Below are 22,477 nucleotides of genomic sequence, written 5' to 3'. Positions count from 1 at the left end.
AAAACCCCCCTTCCCCCTCCCTCCTCCCCCCATACCTCCCTCCTCCCTCCCTCCCTCCTCCCCCCTCCCTCCCCCCCTCCCCCCCTCCCCCCCCGACTTCCCAGAGCTGAATACAAGGTATATATATAAAAAGAAAAAAAAAGAAAAGCAAACATAAGCAACCATGTACTAACAACTATAAATTCTAAAATCCATCACTCTCTAGCTTATATAGGATAAAACAAACCTTAGCAATATTAAATATATATAAAAAACTAAAATAAAAAAAACACTTTCTAGCTTATATAGGATAAAACAAACCTTAATAATATTAAATATACATTAAAAACAAGAAAAAAAAACCCCAAAATAGAAAGAGGAAAAAAAACAGAAGAAAAAGAAAAAAAAAAGGAAAAAAGAATTATTCAAATACTATATAATACTTCTCAACCCTATACTTGTCCTAAATAGACTCCATCCATTTTGTCCATTCCATGATATAGCGTTCTTACAAATAATCTTTCAAATTAACCAAAATCTTCGCCACCTCAACCAAATCAGAAAACTTTAAAGTCCACTCTTCTGTAATCGGCCATTCCTCTTCCAGTACCACATCTATAATTATTCCAAACAATAAAAAAGATTGCGAACAAAACTTTAACCTCCATTTGGAAATCTTCTATATATTCCACCAAACTTTAATCCAAAAAAACTCACCCTTTCCACAAAACCACCACATATAAAAAATATATTGCGTCTACACCCAGATCTTTTCCCACCTCCCATACTTGACTATGAATACGTCGTAAAAATTCCATAGACTTCTGCAAGTCCTGCTATTTTCTCTTCTTAGATCGTTTTGCAGCAGCACGCGTCACCCTCTGTTCTATAGAATCATCCGACGAAGTTGTGTCTTGATCTCCTCCAACACCGTTGTCTTCTATCTGACCACCTTCGACCTCTTGATGCACTCCTTCTCCAGATCCCTTTTCAGCTTCCAGAAGTGTTAATGGCGTTGCATTTAAAACATTATTATAGAAATCACGCGCTTGCATCACAGTAACCAGACGGTACCTTTTACCTTCGTGCGTCACCATCAACCCAACTGGGATCTCCCATCTGAACCTTATATCTCGTTGCTTGAGCTCTTGCACAAGAAATGTAAAATCCTTCCTTCTCCTTAAAATCTTTGGAGGAATTTCTTTTAAGACCAAAACTTCTTGATTAGCAATCACAACTTTAGTATCATAAGCAGCTCGTATAACTTCATCTCTAGTTTCCCTTTTTGCAAAATATACCACCACATCTCTAGGCAACTTTCTCTGTCTAGCAATCCATGAATTCACACGAAACATTTTATCCATGCCTCCTTTTATTTCAGATGCTGGCTGTTTCAACACTACTTCAAAAGCCTCAGAAACCAGCTGCTTTAGATCTTCCTTGGTATTCTCCTTTAAGCCTCTAACTCTAATGGCAAACTGCATCTGGTAATATTGAGCAAGACTCAGTTCTTTTTCCACTTTATCTTCATTCTCCAATACTTTTGCTTCTAATATAGCATTCTTTTGAGTCAAATCTTCTAGCTTTTCCTCCAATTCTTCCACACAGCGAGCCACTTTACACACTGAAGACAAGATGTCTGCCTTCATCACTCTGAACTTCTGTTCCATCCTCTCCTCCATTCTCTCCTCCAGTTTCTCCAATTTCTCCTCCATCTTTACAAATCTATCATTAATTGATTCCAAAATTACCTGGATGTGTTTTTCAAGAGCATCTTGTAAGTCCTTTGATGTCAATACATCAGGAGGATGTAGCGCCTGCAGTAATGATTGTTGCACAGGAGAAGTTCCAGCACTCCGAAGAGTTTTAGGGGGTGGTTTAGCCGCCATCTTTTACCAAATGTGACGTACTTTCACTTCAGATTTATAATCCAAAAAAGTCCATCAAGCTGGAGAGTAAAATATAATAATCCTCTTCACCTTTTCCTCTTGTATCGCTCTGCCTGCTCCTTTAATCCATAGTCATTCCTTCAGGCAGGGGTGGTCGCAGACGCCTGGCTCTGCTCCAAGAAATCAGGAGCAGAGGCGCCGGCCAGCTGGGAGCAGCCCAGGCTACGGGGGAGTTCAATCCTTCAGCCGCCCAAGCCATAAGCTCAGGCGGCCCTGGAGAACTCTACCCCTACCTGGGAGCTCGCCCCCTCCTCTTCTCCCGAGGAGGGGGCTTCAAATTCGCCCGAACAGCTGATCGGCGCTGTTTCGGGCGAAAAAACAACAGCTGAGCCACGGGCAGCCCGGGAAGGCTGTCTCCGTCGCCGCGGAGCCACCGGAAGTCCGACCCAGTTGTAACTCTTGTGTGAGCAATGTTTCAGAAGTAAATAATAAAAGGAACCAAATCATGAATCATTAACCTCATCATTATCATCATCTCAAGCCTTCACCTTCTAATTTAGGAACAGATCAGTTAAGTTCAAATCTGTCCTACCTTTATTCTCAGAAGCAATGAAGGAATCCAAAGATATAATTATGAGGAATAATCTGTGACTTTTTGAAGGTGAATACTGTTTAATGGGAAAATTTTGCTGCAAAGCAGACACATCTTTTTACATTCGTGCATGACTTATTAGTTTGTCTTTTACTTTCAGATTATTTAAGACATATTTTGTGGCATGACTGTTTCCAGGCTCAGATATTCACAATGTACCAGGAAAGATGTGGGGAGGGATAACTGTAAATCCAACCTTCTCAGAATTCCCATTTCTTCATAATGAAGACATGTTTCTGTCTCATTTGCATCCATTAAACAATGCCACAACCTAGCAATATTTTACCTAGGGGATTCAAAGTGCAAACATTGGCTCTCAGCTGAGTGTAGAGACTGGTTTGTGCAAGTGAACCACAAATTAAGCAAAGCTACTCTGCTATTACTGATTTCCTTAAATTAATGTAATTATTATCTGGGTAATTAGCCATCAGAGTGACTTGTTCTGTTATTCATTAACTGTGAAATTCTTCCTAGCTGCAGAGGGATAAATGCAAAACCATCCATACACTGCACAAATGCTGATTAGGAAACCACATCATCCAAGAAGAGCAACGTGATTTCTTTTCGTCTTCAAGTATCTTTGTCAGGTACTGGTAAAATGCATCAGTTCAGCATACTGTGAATCAACTCACCCTCTTAGAAATGAAAAGACACTTTGATTTATTCTCTGCGTGGGCAGACCCAGATACGGCACAGATTTCATAGCTGCAGCAGAAATGCTGAATTGATATGCAAAATAATTCTGCAGCATAAACAAAACATTTAAAACACTGAATTGTTGTTGTCTTTCCACAGTGGAGGAAAGACTGAGGTTAGAAAATATAAAATGTCTTAACTGTTACAGGTGCATATGCCACAGAATAGTTTTCCACTCATAAAAATATTCTATTGCTTCCAAAACACCAAGTAGTGCATTAAAACTGGAAGGTTATAATATTAATTATTTATAAATGGAATGAATACATTTTGATATCAATTGGCAAGATTTGGTTAGCATTAGACATGCTTGAGTGCACTGAAGGCAAAAAAAGAAGGAAATGACAAAGGATGAGATGGTTAGACAGTGTTATTGTCACAATGAACATGAATTTGGGCGAACTGTAGGAGACAGTGAAGGATAGGAAGCCTAGTGCAGAGGCCCCCAACCTTTTGGGCATCAGGGACCAGTTCTGTGGAGAAAGATTTTTCCACAGACCAGAGGAGGCATGGTTTCATGTGCTGCCTGCATCCAGTGGATGGTGCTTCACTTATTTGCGTGGCCCAGTTGCTGGTATGCGGTGGCCCGGTGCCAATCCACAGACTGGGAGTTGGGGACCCCTGGCCTAGTGTATATAGTCCATGGAATAGTAATGGATTGGACACAACTTAGCAACTGAACAACAACCGGAAGAACAACATGAATGCGTGCAACCAATACAATCAAACCACAGTGATTCACTTAACAAACGTGGCAAGAAAAGTCATAGAATGGGGTAAAACTCACTTAACCAATTTCTCACTAAGCAACACAAATATTGGGCTCAGTTGTGGTCATAAGTTGAGGACTACCTGTATTATTCGAAGAACTAAAGATAAGTTAGCTTATTAGAAAGCCAGATGCAGCCAGTTTTCATGAATGAAAAGTCTAAAATGTTTTCTCTTTCAAAATTATTTTGTTTATTCATTCATTCATTTAGTGTATAGCATGTACAGAGGTTATGCAATCACTGCAATGTACTACACTTCATTGATAAAACACATGTACAAACACAAATATAAACTTAAATAAAGCATCAATAAATATGTGTATGTAATGTATGTGGAGAATACAATAGGCAAGATAAAATATTAAAATAGGGTAAAACCATGATACAATTGCCATAATATAGCACCACAGTGCTTCAATCACTCAAGAATATAATTCTTGCCATATCTAATATACTTTAGTTCTTTGAAATTGCAACTGACAATGTTAAAAGCAGTGTGACAATTAAATTAAGGTGTTCATTTGGAATAATGTAGAAAAAAAGATAAATCAATCTCCAAATCAGCTTCTTCACATCCTGCTCATTAACTTTAAATAAACATTGATCTTTAACACCTGTGATTTCTGATTTCCAGGGTGAAATGATTCAGTCAGGATGGGCGTTCTGTCAGAATGGCAGCATGTTGAAATCCATCCACTATACATCATTTTTATGGAACTATTTTACTATCCATAAATGTCAGGCAGCCTTTTTCACTTTTAGAAAAGTAGCCAATCAAATTCAGAAGAAATTATTGAGGCCCATGAGCTTATATTACTACACAGGTAGGCCTCAACTTATGACCATAATTAAGCCCAATGTTTCTGTCACTAGGATGGCAGTTGTTAAGTGAGATGCCCCATTTTATGAACTTTTTGCCACGGTTGTTAAGAAAAATCACTGCAGTTTTTAAATGAATCATGTGACTGTTAAGTAACAATCCTCTATATTTTTAAGTGATTCACTGCAGTTGTTAAACTAGTAATACAGTTGTTAAGTGAATCTGGCTTCCTCCATTGATCTTTTGCTGGTCAGAAGCTGGTGAGGAAAGTCACAAATGTTGAACACATGACCCGGGATGCTGCAGCTGTTATAAATACATGCTGGTTGGCAAACATCTGAATTTTGATCATGTAACTTTGGGGATGCTGCAATATTCGTAAGTGTGAGAACTGGCTATAACTTGCTTTTTCCAATGCCATTGTCACTAAATGAATAGTTGTAAGTTGAGGACTACCTTTGTTGCAGAGAATTCTTATTTCTTTCTTTTCAGGACACTTCTTTGGCCACTGATCAGGAAAAAAAAACATAATCAAGGGCTTGAGAAATGTGGCCAATATTTCTGGAGAGACAATATTGTATCAACTTTTTGGTTTTGAAAGTGAAAAAATGCTTTATAAGAGCTTTATTAAATTTCAAAATCAAACATTAAAATGCAAACCAAGATAAGCAGGAAAAGGGAGAGAGAATAACATTATAAATTAAAAGGGAACAAAAAAATGCAGCAAATAAACTTATAACAAAGATGACCTCCAGCTTTTTTTCAATCCAGAGATGATAATAATACAACAACCTCTCTCTAAATTTAAATAATGTCACAGCATCTTTCTTGAGTGTGTTTCCCCATGGGTAGTGAAGAAGTAGAGATGGTAAGTTTATGTTCTCCTTTTATGGAGATTCCTGTCTCAATATATATTAAGCCCATTTTAAAGAAAATGCCAGAGAAAGGAAAACATTTTCTTTCTTTCTCTTTTCTGATTGAGATGCAGTTGTAAAAGTGACCCAGTTTTGCACAACTGCTGTTGTAATAAATCAACAGCTGACCAAATCAACAACTTTTACTGAAGTTATTTGAGATTTTGCTTTGTGCTTAATGCCACTGTCAAAACTATAAGCAGGTGTTTTGTTTTATAGCTGTACTTTGACAGTAATAAATACCTATCTCCTGCCTACAACCTATAAAAGATTGGAGCTTGATTGTTGGTTATTTTTAAAAATGAAATAGGAAAAAAAATGATTCACCTCATCTTTAAAGAAAAGCAGCTCCCCCACCACAAAATAATACCCAGAAAAACCCTGTTCACTTTTCCACAACAGTAAAGATTCAATTTTAAATACATTATTTTCTATGAGGGTGAAGAAAGGTGAAAAACGTAGAAAAAAGCCAAGTTTGCTTTTAAAAGATTTAGTTACCAAGAAGTGTAGGAATAGGAATATGCATGTTTTGAATCATACAGCAGACATTAATGTAGGAATTTGTCCCTTTTTGACATGCTTGATGTGCTTGGCTTCCTGTTCATACTCTGGAGATCCAGACTTAAAGATGCTGCTCCATTCTTTAGCTGGCTCTTCATTTTCAGAGGAAGATTGAATTGGAGAAAAAAGAGAAAGTAGAAAACTTGCAAACAAAGCAGATGGAAAAGAAAGGATGGGAACTTGAAAAAGAAGATTGGCTCTGGGCTTAAAATTACTATAAATCACTATAGCATTGAGCAATTCATAATGAAAGTTTAAATCTCATTTTAGATGGAGTTTTGCTTGGCCTTTAAAATATTTCCCTAGGATATTAGAATAAGGTTGACTTGAGGTGTTCAGAGCGATCCATATTCACTCATTCCCATTAGCTAGTATAAATTGTCACAGCATTGGAGAGGATTTCTCATAATTTTATTTCTAGTGCTTTCAAACATCTACTATCAGCCGATATTAAAAAAAACTATTTGTCCATTACAGAGCCCCTGTACTGGTTGTCCTTGACTTACAATCGTTTGTTTAATGATTGTTTGAAGTTACAACAGAATTAAAACATGTGACTTATGGACATAGTCACACTTACAACCATTGCAAGCATCCGCATGGTCACATGATCAAAATTTGGATGCTTGACAACTGGCTCATATTTATGATGGTTGCAGTGTTCCGGGGTCATGTGTTAACTTTTTGTGAACTGCTGACAACCAAAGTCAATGGAGAAGCCAGATTCACTTAACAACTGTATTACTAGCTTAACAGCCGCAGTGATTCACTTAACAAATGTAGAAAGAAAGGTCATAAAATGGGCAAAACTCAATAATTGTCTAACGTAGCAACATAAATTTTGGGCTCAATTGTGGTCGTAAGTTGAGGACTACCTGTATACTTGAAATCTATATTTTCTCCATTGTCCCTCACAGGTTTCCACAATATTGCTAAGTGAAGTCTGGTATATTGTCTCATCCAGACTCACAGCTTTGTGAGCTGAATTGTCCAGATGAGATGTGTTATGTCCTACCTCATCTCCCTAAGCACAACAAAGTTGATATCTATAGTCAAAGATGCTTCTCTTCTTCTGAAAATATTAAAACCATCTCAGAAGAAAAAGAATTGTACACAATTAATTTGATCTCCAGATTACACTGAAGTGGGTTCTGGATTATGCAATATTTGCAACCAAAGGAAGATTTGTAAAAGGAATGAAACATTGCCCTATTCAGTACCAGCCTCCAGACAGTTTGCTTCTTTGTAGAAAGCAGAGTGCAAATATGTTTCCTCTCCTTATTTTTTTCACAGAGAGAAAATCAGAAGCAAAATTCTTCAAGTGATGATCTCTGAGCAATCTTCCAATTCCATGATTCTATACAAGGAAAATTACTCACATACAGAGAATTGAAAGGGTCACCTTTCATTATTATTATTATTATTATTATTATTATTATTATTATTATTATTATTATTATTATTATTATTATTATTATTATTATTATTTACACAAGTCTACACACAATTTGGTATGACCCTTCTTCATGATCAGTAACTCATGTATTAAATATATAAAACATATTATGTTTGGAAATTCTCATCAAATCAGAGTATCCAAATGCAGTCATGTATTTTTATTAATGGTATACAGAGAGGAATAAAGAAGACATCCAAGAATGCACCAAGGCAAATTATCAAATTATGAAAAGGAAATTAAGCCTTCCATGGACATGCACATGATAGCTTAGTTCAAACAAAATTAAGTATGGTTCTACATCTCCTCCCTCTTTTTTTAAGCAAACAATGTTTTGCAATGTTTTTCTCTAGAAGAATGCAAAAATTATGAAACCGATCTCTGAATGATAATGGAATGGTATGGGATAGGATAGGATAGGATAGGATAGGATAGGATAGGATAGGATAGGATAGGGTAGGGAAGGGTAGGATAGGATAGGATAGGATAGGATAGGATAGGATAGGATAGGATAGGATAGGATAGGATAGGATAGGATAGGATAGGATAGGATAGAACTGGAAGGGATCTTGGAGGTCTTTTAGTCCAGATCCCTGCTTAGGATGGATTAGATGGTAATGGCAGGGCTTTTTTTCTCATAGAATGCTCAGAACAGCGTTCTGGCACCTTTGTTTTTGCAAAAAAAAAAAAGCTCCCTCTATTGGCTTTAGGAGTAGGCAATCTTGGCCCTTTTTTATGACTCATAGACTTAAACTCCCAGAAATCCTGAGCCAGCCACGCTGAGGGGAAAGAGAGAGGTTTCCAAGCTGAGCCATGCTGGCTCAGGAATTCTGGGAGTTGAAGTCCTTGAGTCATAAAAGAGCCAAGGTTGCCTACCCTGCACTAGAGGAGGACATTAAAATTATTTACAAGGTTACTTCTTTAGGAACTAAACTTTTAGAATCTATTTCCTATGTTAACATCTCTGCAATGAAATCAATAAAGGTAACAGGAAAGAAATGAGAAACATTTTTCTCAATGTAATATGTCTAATTTAGCTGATGCTAAATTACACTTTTGAAAACTATTTTGAATCTATAATGATCTATTACAATTAAACCACTTTAAATTAAACAATTCTTGAGAATGAAATATTCTTAATTTGGACTTCACTTTTACTGTTTGGACTGTTGTGTGTTTTGGAAAATAGATTATTTAGAATCTAGTTATGCACTTCAGTCTTTAAATAATTAACCTAGTATATACATAACAATATATGTTTTCCATGGTGAGTTTAACATCAATAACAACATTTATTAAAAAGGCTAAAATAATTTCTGGTGGTATTATCTGTACATAAAAATGTTGTTTAGTCACAATCTTTCACTTTTCACATTCTGGACAAGCAGTGGTCATGTATCCTAGCAAAAGATGTTACATATGTGCATAAGTGTAGTCAGTAGCATATGCCTTTTTAAAAATATCAAACATGCAAAGAAACAAAAATAAGTCCAAAAATATCTGTATTACATCCAGAAATGCCAACTTTGCAACCAATATTTCTCATCCATAACTATGGCACCCTAAGGATACCTGCATACATGCAAATGCTTCTCTGGGATCAGTAACGCAGCAGGGATTGCTTTTCCTTCCAGTAACAGATTGCTGGGAAATACCAAACATGGCCTTGACAATTCCAATGTTTGTTACAATTTTTTCTGGATGTGGTTGGAAAGATGCTGTTTGGCACCAGAGACCACTGCCATGAAGAACACAGATCTGGGTTGGGGTTCGGAACAGCTCTGGGTGGGGGCTCAGCATGGGCAACTGCGGGGAGGGGAATCCCCATGGCAGCTGTGGGGAGGGTAATTCCCATGGCATGTGGCTCCAAGCCGCAGGGGCGAGGGTGCAAAGGACTGGCGGTGATGCCATAGCAAGACACCGGCATCACTCCCAGTGACAGCACCTCTGAGTTCCGGCACCTTTTTTTAAGAAAAAAAGCACTGGGTAATGGTATAGGAAACCCTATAACATTTCAGACAAATGGTTCTCCAATCTCTTCTTAAAAACATCTAGTGTTAGAGCATTCACAACTTCTGGAGGCAAGTTGTTCCACTGATTAATTGTTCTAACTGTCAGGAAATTTCTCCTTAGTTCTAGGTTGCTTTTCTCTTTGATTAGTTTCCATCCATTGCTTCTTGTCTTGCCTTCAGGTGCTTTGGAGAATATCTTGACTCTCTCTTCTTTGTGGCAACCCCTGCTATCATGTCACCCCTAGTTCTTCTTTGCATTAGACTAGACATACCCAATTCCAGCAACCGTTCTTTATATGTTTTAGCCTCCAGTCTCCTGGTCATCTTTGTTGCTCTTCTCTGTACTCTTTCTAAAGTCTCAACATCTTTTTTGCATTGTGGTGACCAAAACTGGATGCAGTATTCCAAGTGTGGCCTTACCAAAGCATTAAAAAGTGAAATTAACACTTCACATCATCTTGATTCTATCCATCTGTTAATGCAGCCTAGCACTGTGTTGGCTTTTTTGGCAGATGCAGCACACTGTTCGCTCATATTTAAGTGATTGTCCACTAGGTCTCTGAGTGTTGGCTATTCCTGCCAGCTTGGTGTCATCTGCAAATTTGATGAGTTCTCCATCTATCCCCTCATCCAAATAATTGATGAAGATGGTGAAGAGTACTGGGTCTGAAACAGAACCTTGGGGTACTCCACTGCATACTTCTCTCCATGTAGATGCAGTTCAATTGAGGACTACACATTGAGTGTGGTTGGTTAGTCAGTTAAAAATCCATCTGGTCATGATGCAGTCTAAACCACATTTTTCTATCTTATCTAGTAGTATGTTGTGGTTTACTTTATCAAATGCCCTATTGAAGTCCAAGTAAATTATACCCACAGCATTCCTCTGGTCTACTGATGAAAATCTTCCTAGGCAAATGTCTTTTTATTTTTTCCAGCTCAATGGAATTTTGGAAATAATTAATGTAAAGAAGCTGAGAAAATCTGTCTGTCCATCTGTAGAATAAATGTCCCAAGGCAGAGCAGAAATGGGGCAACTTTGGTATTTTGAGAGAAACCAGCAAAAAAAAAGTATGAATTCACACTTGAGCTACATCCAGTTGGAGGTGAGAAAGAAAAAAATCCAGAAAACATTTTACCCTGGGCTTTCCTAGGAGAGCAACAGGATGGTGGTGCTGAGAATGTGGTTGACTGCTCCATTCAAAGCCCTCTTCCTTTCTGTTGAGCATCTTTGTATGATGAATGAGCATTAAATAAAATATCATCTTTCTAAAGGAAAGATAGACATTTAAGATTCAAGACAGTTGTACTCCCTGGAAAAAATGGCAGTGTGTAATTGATTAGTACTCTGCTTACACTTTGCCATACCAAAGCCTTTCTTCATTACAAGGAAAGACTGATATTAGTGGGAGAGCAGGAACAGTCCAGCCTGCATGTTTCTATTAGCCCATTGTCATCTTTTGGAACAGACAGTCAGTCCTACCATTAGGAAGAGTCAGACACTCACCTCAAATGTGAGGGGAACAGTTGTGGTGGAGCCCTAGACTGTGTGTGTGTGAGAGAGAGAGAGAGAGGGGGGGAGGGAGGGAGGGAGAGAGAGAGAGAGAGAGAGAGAGAGAGAGAGAGAGAGAGAGAGAGAGAGAGAGAGAGATGGTCTACTAACAAGGAAGTTGTTTTGTGAGACAACTGCTAATCTTTTAGGAAGGTATAAGGTTTAATTTAAGAAGCATAGCAGGTTCTGGACAGTAGGATAGAGCTATCTGACCACATGGCAGAATGAAACAAGCTGCTTCAGATAGAATTGAAGGAAAATAACATCAAATAGCATCAGATGAGGGGGCCTTACCTGGCAGCAGCATTTTTAGAGCTGACATTTATTGGGAGTTCCATGAAGAAAAGATGCCAACTGCGTGACCTTGTAGAACGCCTAGGAGATCCAGGCATATTGTGGTCTACCAGCTTGCCCGCCGAGCTGGGTAGACCAGTAGTCAGAGGTTCACAAGAGTCAGACTGACTTGAGCCCCTTTGGTTGGCCCTTCCAGGTTGGCCCAGACCAAAGTCCAATGCTGGAGCAGAGTTAGCACAGTGGCTGTCTTTTTCTGGTTGGCTTTCCCATCAGGGGACCCATGTTGCACTCCCAGGCTGTGCCCATTTACAACCACCTCCCCATTGAATTGACTGCAAGAGTCCTCAGAGAGTGTGAACTGCTCTATTCTGATGCCGGTTTCTGGCCCTGGGAATGGGCCTGGCGCATGGTCCTCACTTTGTGACCATTCTGCATAACGCTTATGCAAAAATCTATTAAAAATCTCTAAAGCAGGTTTAAAAAGTTAAGCAAAGATATTATTCCAAACTTGTATTAGATTAAGAAAACTGGAACCAGAAATGAACCCTATTAAAAAAGAGACATATCTAAACAGGAACTAGCTGAATCAGCAAACTTTTAATAGACATAGAGGTTGAAGCATGCAAGTCTTCTGAGCATTCACAGTCATATTCAATTCAGAGTCATATTCTTCTTATTCAGATAAAGGTTTCCCTGCCCAACCATGTCTGGCTCTAGGGCACAGTGCTCATCTTTGTTTCCTGGCTGAGGTAGCCAATATTGTCCGAAGACATTTTTGTGGTCGTGTGGTCACCATAGCTATAAACCAAGGTGCATGCAATGCTGTTACCTTCCTACCAAAGTGGTACCTATTAATCTACTTGCATTTGCCTGCTTTCGAACTACTAGGTGGGCAGGAACTGGGGCAAGGAGCGGGAGCTCACCCCACTGCATGGTGCTCAGCTCTTGAACCCGGGCTGTCAGCTTTCCAGCTGACAAGCTCAGCAACTTAAATACCATGGAATTATTTCAGGATAATAATATGTTTCTGTTCTGCATCATATTATTGTTTTAATATTAATTTTATTTAGCCTATAAGATTAAGATGCCTGTTGCATAGGCTTTCACTTTTATTATTTTTCCAAAGTGATAGGCTAAAAAGTAACCATGTTTACTGAATGTGAAATTGTCTTGGAAGGGAAGTTGCTAGATCATTCTTTGGGCAGGAAAGTCAGGAATTGTTTAATTATTTAATGGATCTGTGAACAGCTTCTCATTAGATTCATAATCCCAAAGCAGAACATAAAAGCCAGACATTTCTATTTCAACAAAAGACGATTAGCTGAAATTGGCAGAAGGCCATTGCTCTTCAGGGACCAGTGCTGGATCTGTCATCTTCATACTATAAATAACATAGACATTGCGCACTATTCACCCATTCAAAGGAAACGTTTTCCCTGGAGGCAGCCTATAATATTGGTGGGACATTATTTTCCTTAAGAGAAAAATTCAGCTTAGCTACAATTAATAGTGCCAGGCAAAGAAATTCTCCTTTATTGTTTTTCTTTGTTTTGGTTCCTGTCAATTCTCTTTCAATTAGATGGAAGATAATCAGCTTTTTTTTTAAAAAAAAAAAAAGGTAATTTCCTAAACATTCTCATGCAGCTTGGATCTTAGTGTGGGCAAGAGAAGGGTGTTACTGGCTTGTCTTTTATTATGCAAATGTGTCCACTGCTTTGCTGCTTCCCTGGCTTTTTAATATTCCCATTAAATCCAGAAGAAAATTTGGGGGGCATGCTTCCTCCTATTAAACTTTTTCAGCAGTGTTGCTACTATCTATTCCATTGGAGAATCCAGCCCTTGATAAATTGTTGAACATTTTTCTTTTTTCTTTAGAAAAGGGTGAAGAAATCATCCACTTGCTTTCCCTGTTAGAAATCTGGCAGAGACTGTCAAGAGGCCATTTGTCTACCTCTGCCCAATGCAAACACTTTGTGGGGAGACAAAGGAAGTATCTTCATGACTTAAAAATGGGGGTTTGGGACTACAGTAAAAAGAGTGTCTAGTTTGACCAGCAGTTACAAGAAAGTGGGAACTACCCCTGTAATGTATTGGGCTTGTTTTGTTAAGGGAACACCACATAGGTAATTGCTGGGAGGTTGCTTGAGCAGGGAACCTGGCTAATGGCCCCCAGCTCCTCAGACAATCCGTCTCCAGCACCGCTATTGGTTGCTTTAAAACTATTGGCCGCCGCCTAGAGGCCAGGGTATAAATTGCTGCATTTCTCAGTTCAGATCCTGCAAGCAATAAATAATGATCTTGCTGAACTCACTTGCCTCGACTGCGTCATTAAGCAAAAACCCCAGTACATAACAACCGCAAAGACCTTGCTATAATATAAGCTTTTCAGACCCCATCAGGAGACACCAAAGTGTAAGCAAAGATATTCCAAAAGACCATCCATTCAGTAAAGGCAGTAGTTCTTCTTGCAAAAGTAAATAGTCATTTCCACACAATGTTCCTAAAGGTTGTCATTATATGCTTCATCTGTAGAAATGTTAATCATGAATGAAGGCAAATATACATGTCCCAGGATAATGTTGCAGGATCCAAACTGGATCACCAGTGACTGAACCAGATTGAATCCTGCAAAAGAATTAATGTATATAGAATATAATATATTCTATAATGTATATAGAATATAATTTCTCTATAATGTATATGGGTCAATATAAAAGAGAAAAAAAGTGACATTACCTTAGGTGTATATTACAGGCCACCCAACCAATCAAAAGAAATAGATGAACTCTTTGCCAACCAGTTAACAAGAAGCATACCTCAGTAGTAATGGGAGGCTTCAACTATCCAGATATCAACTGGGAGACAAACTCTGCAACGAGCGGGAGACCAAATAAATTCCTAACCCACCTAGCTGACAACTTTGCCATCCAAAAGGTGGAGGAGGGAACTAGATGTAAAACTTAATTCTAACTCATAGAAAAGAAGTGATAGAGAGAGTTGAAGTTGCCAGAACCTTGGGTGAAAGTGACCGTATCATACTGGAATTTAATATAACGCAAATGTTAGCTACAGAAAACAATAAAACCAGTATCTTGAAATTCAAAAGAGCTGACTTTAACAAACTCAGAGAGAACCTAGGAAAGATCCCATGGATGAAAATCCTAAAGGGGAAAACAACCTAAGAAATGTGGGAAACTCTGAAAAATGTGGTCATAAAAGACCAGACCAGCACAATACCAAGAAATTCAAGAAGAAACCAGCATGGCTGCACAAAGATCTCTCTGACAACCTGAAAGACAAAAAAGACAAATACAAAAAAAGGAAAGAGGGGCACATAACTAAGGCCAATTATCAGCAGAGAGCCAGAACATGCAAAGATGAAGTCAGGAAAGCAAAGGCTCAGAAAGAACAAAGACTTGCAACAGAAATTATGGATAATAAAAAAAAGTTTCTTCCAATGTATTAACAACAGAAAAAAGTCAAGGAAACTGTAGGTCCTCTAAAGAGAGAAGATGACAAGGAAATAGCAGGCAAGTCTTCACACAAAAAGAAACTATAGCCTAACATACCAAAAAAACCACTGCAAAAGACAAATTAGAAAGAAAAATTAAAATAAGCAAGAAAATAGTAAGAGAACACCTATCCGACCTTGATGAATATAAATCACCAGGGCCTGACAGATTACGGTACATTCCAGAGTTCTGAAGAAGTTGGCAGATGTTATCTCATTAACCATTGCACCACATCTTTCAAAAATCCTGGAACTCCAGGAAAGTACCTGAGGCCTGAAAAAGGGCTGATGTGGTTCCCATCTTCAAGAAAGGGGAAAAAATGGACCCAGGAAACTGTAGACCAAGTAGTTTAACATCAATACCTGGGAAGATCCTAAAAAAGATAATCAAAAAACTGATCTGTGAACAACTAGAAGCAAACAAAGTTATAACTAGTAGCCAGCATGGGTTTGTTAAAAACAGAGCATGCCAAACCAATCTTATTTCATTCTTCGACAAAGTGACTAAACTAATGGACTAGCAAAATACTGTGGAGGAAGTATACTTAGACTTCAGTAAGGCATTTGATAAAGTAGACCATAATCTACTCCTTGGTAAGCTAGAAAAAGATGGAATAGACATCACCACCAGATGTATCTGTAGCTGGCTGCAAACTACTGAATGAGTAGTCCTCAATGGCACTACATCCACATGGAGAAAAGTAAGATGTGAGGGTACCACAAGGTTCCATCTTAGACCCAGTACTTTTCAGTATCTTCATCAATGACTTAGATGAGTGAACTGAAGGGGAACTCATTAAATTTGCAGATGACACCAAACTGGTAGGAGTAGCCAACACCCCAGAAGACAAACTCAGGATCCAAAAAGTTCTTGACAAACTTGAACAATGGGCCCTATCCAACAAAATGAGTTTCAATGTGGAGAAAAGCAAAGTTTTACATTTAGGGAGGAAAAATCAAAGGTACAAGTACAGATTGGGCAAGACCTGGCTTAAAAATAATAACTGTGAGAGGGTGAGTCCTAGTGCACGATCACTTAACCATGAGCCAGCAATGTGCAGCAGCAGCCAAAAAAGCTAATACAATCCTGGGTTGTATAAACAAAGGCAAGGGATCAAGATCAGGTAAGGTATTAGTACCACTTTATAAAACCCTAGTAAGACCACACCTGGAATACTGCAGCCAATTTTGGTCACCATATCACAAAAAGATGTTGAGAGTTTGGAAAAAATTCAGAGAAGAGCAACTAAGATGATCAAAGGCCTGGAGACTAAAACATATGAAGAACGGCTGCAGGACTTAGGTTTGGCTAGTCTAAAGAAAAAAAGAAACAGGGGAGACATGATCGTAGTAGTCCAGTATTTGAGGGGTTTCCACAAAGAAAAGGGGGTCATGTTATTCTCCAAAGCACCAGAGGGCAGGACAAGAAACAATGGTTGGAAACTGATCAGTGAGAGAAGCAACCTGTAATTAAGGAGAAACTTCCTGACAATGAGGACAATTAACCAGTAGAACAGCTTGCCTCCAGAAATCATGGGTGCTCCATCACTGGAGATTTTTAAAAAGAGGCTAGACAGTCACTTGTTTGAGATGGTATCTGATTCAGGGGTAGGCAACCTTGGCTCTTTTATGACTGGTGGACAATTCAACTCCCAGAATTCCTGAGCCAGCAGTTGAAGTCCACGAGTCATAAAAGAACCAAGGTTGCCTACCCCTGGTATATGTTCTCCTGCTTGAGCAGGGGGCTGGATTAGAAGGCCTCCAAGGTCCCTTCCAGCTCTATTCTATTCTATCCTATTCTGTTCTGTTCTACTCTATTCTAAATCTGGACTATATAGGGAATACAAATGCAAGAAAGATTAAGGAAGGTGGAGAGAGAGTGAGAGAGTGAGAGTGAGAGTGAGAGTGAGAGTGAGAGTGAGAGTGAGTGAGAGAGAGAGAGAGAGAGAGAGAGAGAGAGAGAGAGAGAGAGAGAGAGAGAGAGAGAGAGAGAGAGAGAATCCCCCTATGAATGTCTGAAGCAAAGTGTGTATCAGCACAATTTCAATGCAGCTACTGGAGTGGAATGTCTGCCCATTCTAGCCTGCATATTGTTTTGCCAAGGGACTAATAAATGTATGCCCCAGCTTTATCTTCTGTTGCAGTTAATGTCTCAGGGCATTCTGTTCTTTCAATACTGCTGTCCACTTGACTGATTTTTTTATGATTGACTATAGATATAAAGTGCAATCTTCACAACAGCAAGAAATAAAGAATATTCTCATTGATTTGTGAATAATATTGAGTCAGCAGAATTAGTCTTTTAAACAAAATAGACTCATGCATTTTTTCCCTAGTCCATGCGATCGCTTGTTTTCAGATAATTCCATTTAGAATGGCAGAAAGTACTTTCTTCTGTTTGAGATCATCCAAATCTGTAATAAATCAATATAGTACAATAATGGGAAATTTGGAAAGGGACAGAGAGAGATAATGGGTTATTGGGAACAGAAGAAATATGGCATTGGTGGTAGATGCAAGTTAATGAGAGGTTTCGACCTGTAAAAAAATTAGAAAAAATGTGGTTATTATTGAGGATGGAAACCATAGACAAGACCACAATTCAGCTATTAATGTGGGATCAAGTTGTTGAACTGAAGATTTCCAAAAGGTGAGAGAGATTTAGAAATTAGATACCTGTTGTTGTTAGTTGTGAAGTCATGTCTGACCCATAGCGACCCCATGGACAATGTTCCTCCAGGCCTTCCTGTCCTCTACCATCTTCTGGAGTCCATTTAGGCTCATGCCTACTGCTTCACTGACTCCATCCAGCCACCTCATTCTCTGTCATCCCTTTCTTCTCTTGCCCTCAACCTTTCCCAACATTAGGCTCTTCTCCAGTGAGTCCCTCCTTCTCATTAGGTGACAAAAGTATTTGAGTTTCAACTTCAGGATCTGGCCTTCTAAAGAGCAGTCAGGGTTGATCTCCTCTAGGACTGACCAGTTTGATTACCTTGCAGTCCAAGGGACTTGTAGGAGTCTTCTCCAGCACCATAGTTCAAAGACCTCAATTCTTTGGTGCTCAGCCTTTCTTATGGTCCAACTTTCACTGCCATACATTGCAACTGGGAAGACCATTGCCTTGACTATACGCACTTTTGTTGACAGGGTGATGTCTCTACTTTTTATTGTGCTCTCTAGATTTGTCATGGCTTTCCTTCCCAGGAGCAAGCTTCTTTTAATTTCTTGGCTGCAGTCCCCATCTGCGGTGATCTTGGAGCCCAGGAAAATAAAATCTGTCACTACCTCCATTTCTTCCCCATCTATTTGCCAAGAATTAAGAGGGCTGGATGCCATGATCTTGGTTTTCTTAATGTTAAATTTCAACCCAACTTTTGCACTCTCCTTCTTCACCCACAACAAGAGGCTCTTTAGTTCTTCTTCACTTTCTGCCATTAGAGTAGTATCGTCTGCATATCTTAGGTTGTTGATATTTCTCCCGGCAATCTTAATTCCAACTTTTGATTCATCTAGCCCTGCCTTTCTCATGATGTGCTCTGCATATAAATTAAATAGGCAGGGCAATAGTATACAGCCTTGTCGAACTCCTTTCCCAATTTTGAACCAATCAGTGCTTCTGTGTCTAGTTCTCACTGTTGCTTCTTAACCCACATATAGGTTTCTTAAGAGACAAATACAATGGTCTGGTACTCCCATCTCTTTAAGAACTTGCCACAGTTTGTTGTGATCCACACAATCAAAGGCTTTAGCATAGTCAATGAAGCAGCAGTAGATGTTTTTCTGGAACTCCCTAGCTTTCTCCGTGATCCAGCGTATGTTGGCAATTTGATCTCTAGTTCCTCTGCCTCTTCAAAATCCTGCCTGTACTTCTGGTAGTTCTCGATCCACATACTGCTGGAGTCTAGCTTGCAGGATTTTAAGCATAACTTTACTAGCATGAGAAATGAGTGCAATGGTGCGATAGTTTGAACATTCTTTGGCACTGCCTTTCTTTGGAATTGGAATGTAAACTGATCTTTTCCAATCCTGTGGCCACTGTTGAGTTTTCCAAATTTGCTGGCAAATTGAGTGTAGCACTTTTACTGCATCGTCTTTTAAGATTTTGAATAGCTCAGCTGGAATACTGTCACCTCCACTAGCTTTGTTGTTGCTCAGCTTTCCTAAGGCCCACTTCACTTCACATTCTAGGATGTCTGGCTCAAAGTCAGTGACCACCTCATTGTGATTATCAGGGATGTTAAGCTCATTCTTGTATAGTTCTTCTGTGTAATTTTGCCACCTCTTCTTAATCTCTTCTGCCTCTGTTAGATCCCTTCCATTTTGGTCCTTTATCATGCCTATTTTTGCATGAAACGTTCCCTTCATCTCTCCAATTTTCTTGAAGAGATCTCTGGTCCTCCCTATTCTATTGTTTTCTTCTATTTCTTTGCACTGTTCATTTAAGAAGGCATTCTTATCTCTTCTAGCTATTGTCTGGAATTCTGCATTCAACTGGGCATATCTTTCTTTTTGTCCGTTGCCTTTCGCTTCCCTCCTTTCCTCAGCTATTTGCAAAGCTTCCTCAGACAGCCATTTTGCTTTCTTGCATTTCTTTTTCTTTGGGATGGTTTTACTTGCTACCTCTTGTACAATGTTGTGAACCTCCGTCCATAGTTCTTCAGGCACTCTGTCTATCAGATCTAATTCCTTAAATCTATTTGTCACCTCTACTGTATATCCATCAGGGATATGATTTAGTTCATACCTGAGTGGCCTAGTGCTTTTCCCTACTCTCTTCAGTTTAAGCCTACATTTTGCAACAAGAAGCTCATGGTCTGAGCCACAGTCAGCTCCTGGTCTTGTTTTTACTGACTGTATAGAGCTTCTCCATTGTTGGCTGCAGAGCACATGTAGTCTATCTGATTTCTGGGTTGACTGTCTGGTGATGTCCATGTGTAGAGCCGTCTCTTGTGTTATTGAAAAAGAGTGTTTGCTATGACCATCGTATTCTCTTGACAAAATTCTATCAGCCTGTGCCCTGCTTCATTTTGTATTCCAAGGCCAAACTTGCCTGTTATTCCAGTTATCTTTTGGCTTCCTACTTTAGCATACAATCCCCCATGATGATAAGGACATCATTTTTTGGTGTTAGTTCTATAAGATGCTATAGGGCTTCATAGAACCGGTCAATTTCATCCTATTCAGCACTGGTGGTTGGGGCATAGACATGGACTACTGTGATATTGGATGGTTTGCCTTGGATTCAAACTGTGATCATTCTGTCATTTTGGGGATTGTATCCCAGTATTGCTTTTCCTACTCTTTTACAGGTATTTACTCTTTTATTTGACAATGAAGTCTACTCCATTTCTTCTGAGGGATTCTTGCCCGCAGTAGTATACCTGATGGTCATCTGAATTAAATTCACCCATTCCTGTCCATTTTAGTTTGCTGATTCCTAAGATGTCGATGTTCAGTCTTGTGATCTCTTGTTTGACCATGTCCAGCTTGCCTTGATTCATGGATCTTACATTCCAGGTTCCTATGGAGAAAAAATCTTTACAGCATCAGACTTTCCTTTCACCACCAGATATATCCACAGCTGAGCATCCTTTCGGCTTTGGCCCAGTCGCTTCATTCTTTCTGGCGCTACTAGTACTAGCCGTCTACTCTTCCGCAGTAGCATATTGGATGCCTTCCAACCTGAGGGGCTCATCTTCCAGCGTCATATCATTTTGCCTTTTGGTATTGTCCATGGGGTATTTATGGCAAAAATACTGGACTGGGTTGCCATTTCCTTTTCCAGTGTATCATATTTTGTCAGAACTCTCTGCTATGACCTGTCCATCTTGGGTGGCCCTGCACGGCATAGCTCATAGCTTCACTGAATTATGCAAGCCCTTTCACCATGACAAGGCAGTAATCCATGAAGGGGGAGATACCTGTAATCAACACATATTGGCTGTCTTCCTTTTAAAAGGAAGGAGTAGCATAAAGTTGAACCATGTTTAAACAAAGGATAATGCAGATCTTACTGGGACCCATCTGGCATATCCAGTAAAGCTCTATGTGTGCAAACTTTTTAAATAATCTGAATCAGTGTGTAGGGGAATAACAGCTCTACATTTCTAACAGGGAATTTATGTGATGGTATCATACATCTTATAGGGGATGTAAGAGAATCCTTTGGCAAATGCTTTCCCAAATATAAACACATTGTGATCTACTATGATACACAATATAACGTTGCCATCCATATGTGTTTGGGACTACAACATACACAGATTCATTAATTAGTGCAGGATGTGGAATACTTCATAATTTTCTTTGGGAATGCAGCTTCTTATAGATGAATATATGCCTAACAGTCTGACAGTGACCAGTTAGTATTAGTCCCTCTCAGTGGTGGGATTCAAATATGTGAACAGCTGGTTCTCTGTATGGATGCTGCTTCCAGAAGTTCATTCTGGGCCTGGGCAACAAAAAATTAGCTACTGGTTCTGCCGAACTGGTGCAGACTGGCTGAGTCCCACCACTGGTCCATCTTCAAGGGATATGGGCTGATCAAAAATGTGATAGATAGATAGATAGATAGATAGATAGATAGATAGATAGATAGATAGATAGATAGATAGATGATATATAATTCTCCAAAAGGGAAATCAGACCATCTTACCAAATCACCTAAATTTTGTTATCATCCTCTTGAAAAGCTCTATTTTAATCAATTTCTGTGAGGCCATCACAGAAATACCTAACCTAATTTAAGGAGGAAGTTGTCCCCTAGAGATGTGCCATTTTTGAAAAACAGCATCTCCAGATATCAGTACCCTAGCCTAATAAAAACAGAGGATCACCAACAGTTTTTGCCAGGATGACTGCATTACATGGATTGATTCTGGTTGATGGAGGCAGTCCTATAAAAACCTGGCTCCAAGTCACACACAGCTTTGTGTAATATAAGGAGCACTTTTAATTGCACTCAAAAATCTACTGGAAGCCAGTACATGTCCTAGAAGACAAGTCAGTTATATACTTAGAATGATGAGTGCCAACCATTCAATAGCATTATGGACCAATGATAGCTTCAGAGTGGTTTTCCAAAATAACTCATGTAGTAGACTAACATTTAACACATTCCTCTTTAAGCTATTTAGCTCTGAGAATCATGATGGCAAAACAGCTGTGATAAATGCCTGTTATTGTTTATTTTTTTTCCTGCCCACTTCCATTGATTGCTATAAATTATTTTTGCTTGTACTTTGTGTTGCCAGGAAATGCCTTTATTTTACTCCAACATTTAAAAATTACCATTGATTAGCAAATAAACAGAATTCATCTTCAGCACAGAAATGTTCATATTCTCTGCCACATTGGTGTACTTGAGAAGTT

This window comes from Vipera ursinii (genome assembly GCF_947247035.1).
Source record: "Vipera ursinii genome assembly, chromosome: 1".
Taxonomy (NCBI): domain Eukaryota; kingdom Metazoa; phylum Chordata; class Lepidosauria; order Squamata; family Viperidae; genus Vipera; species Vipera ursinii.
Note: the sequence above shows the minus strand (reverse complement) of the source record.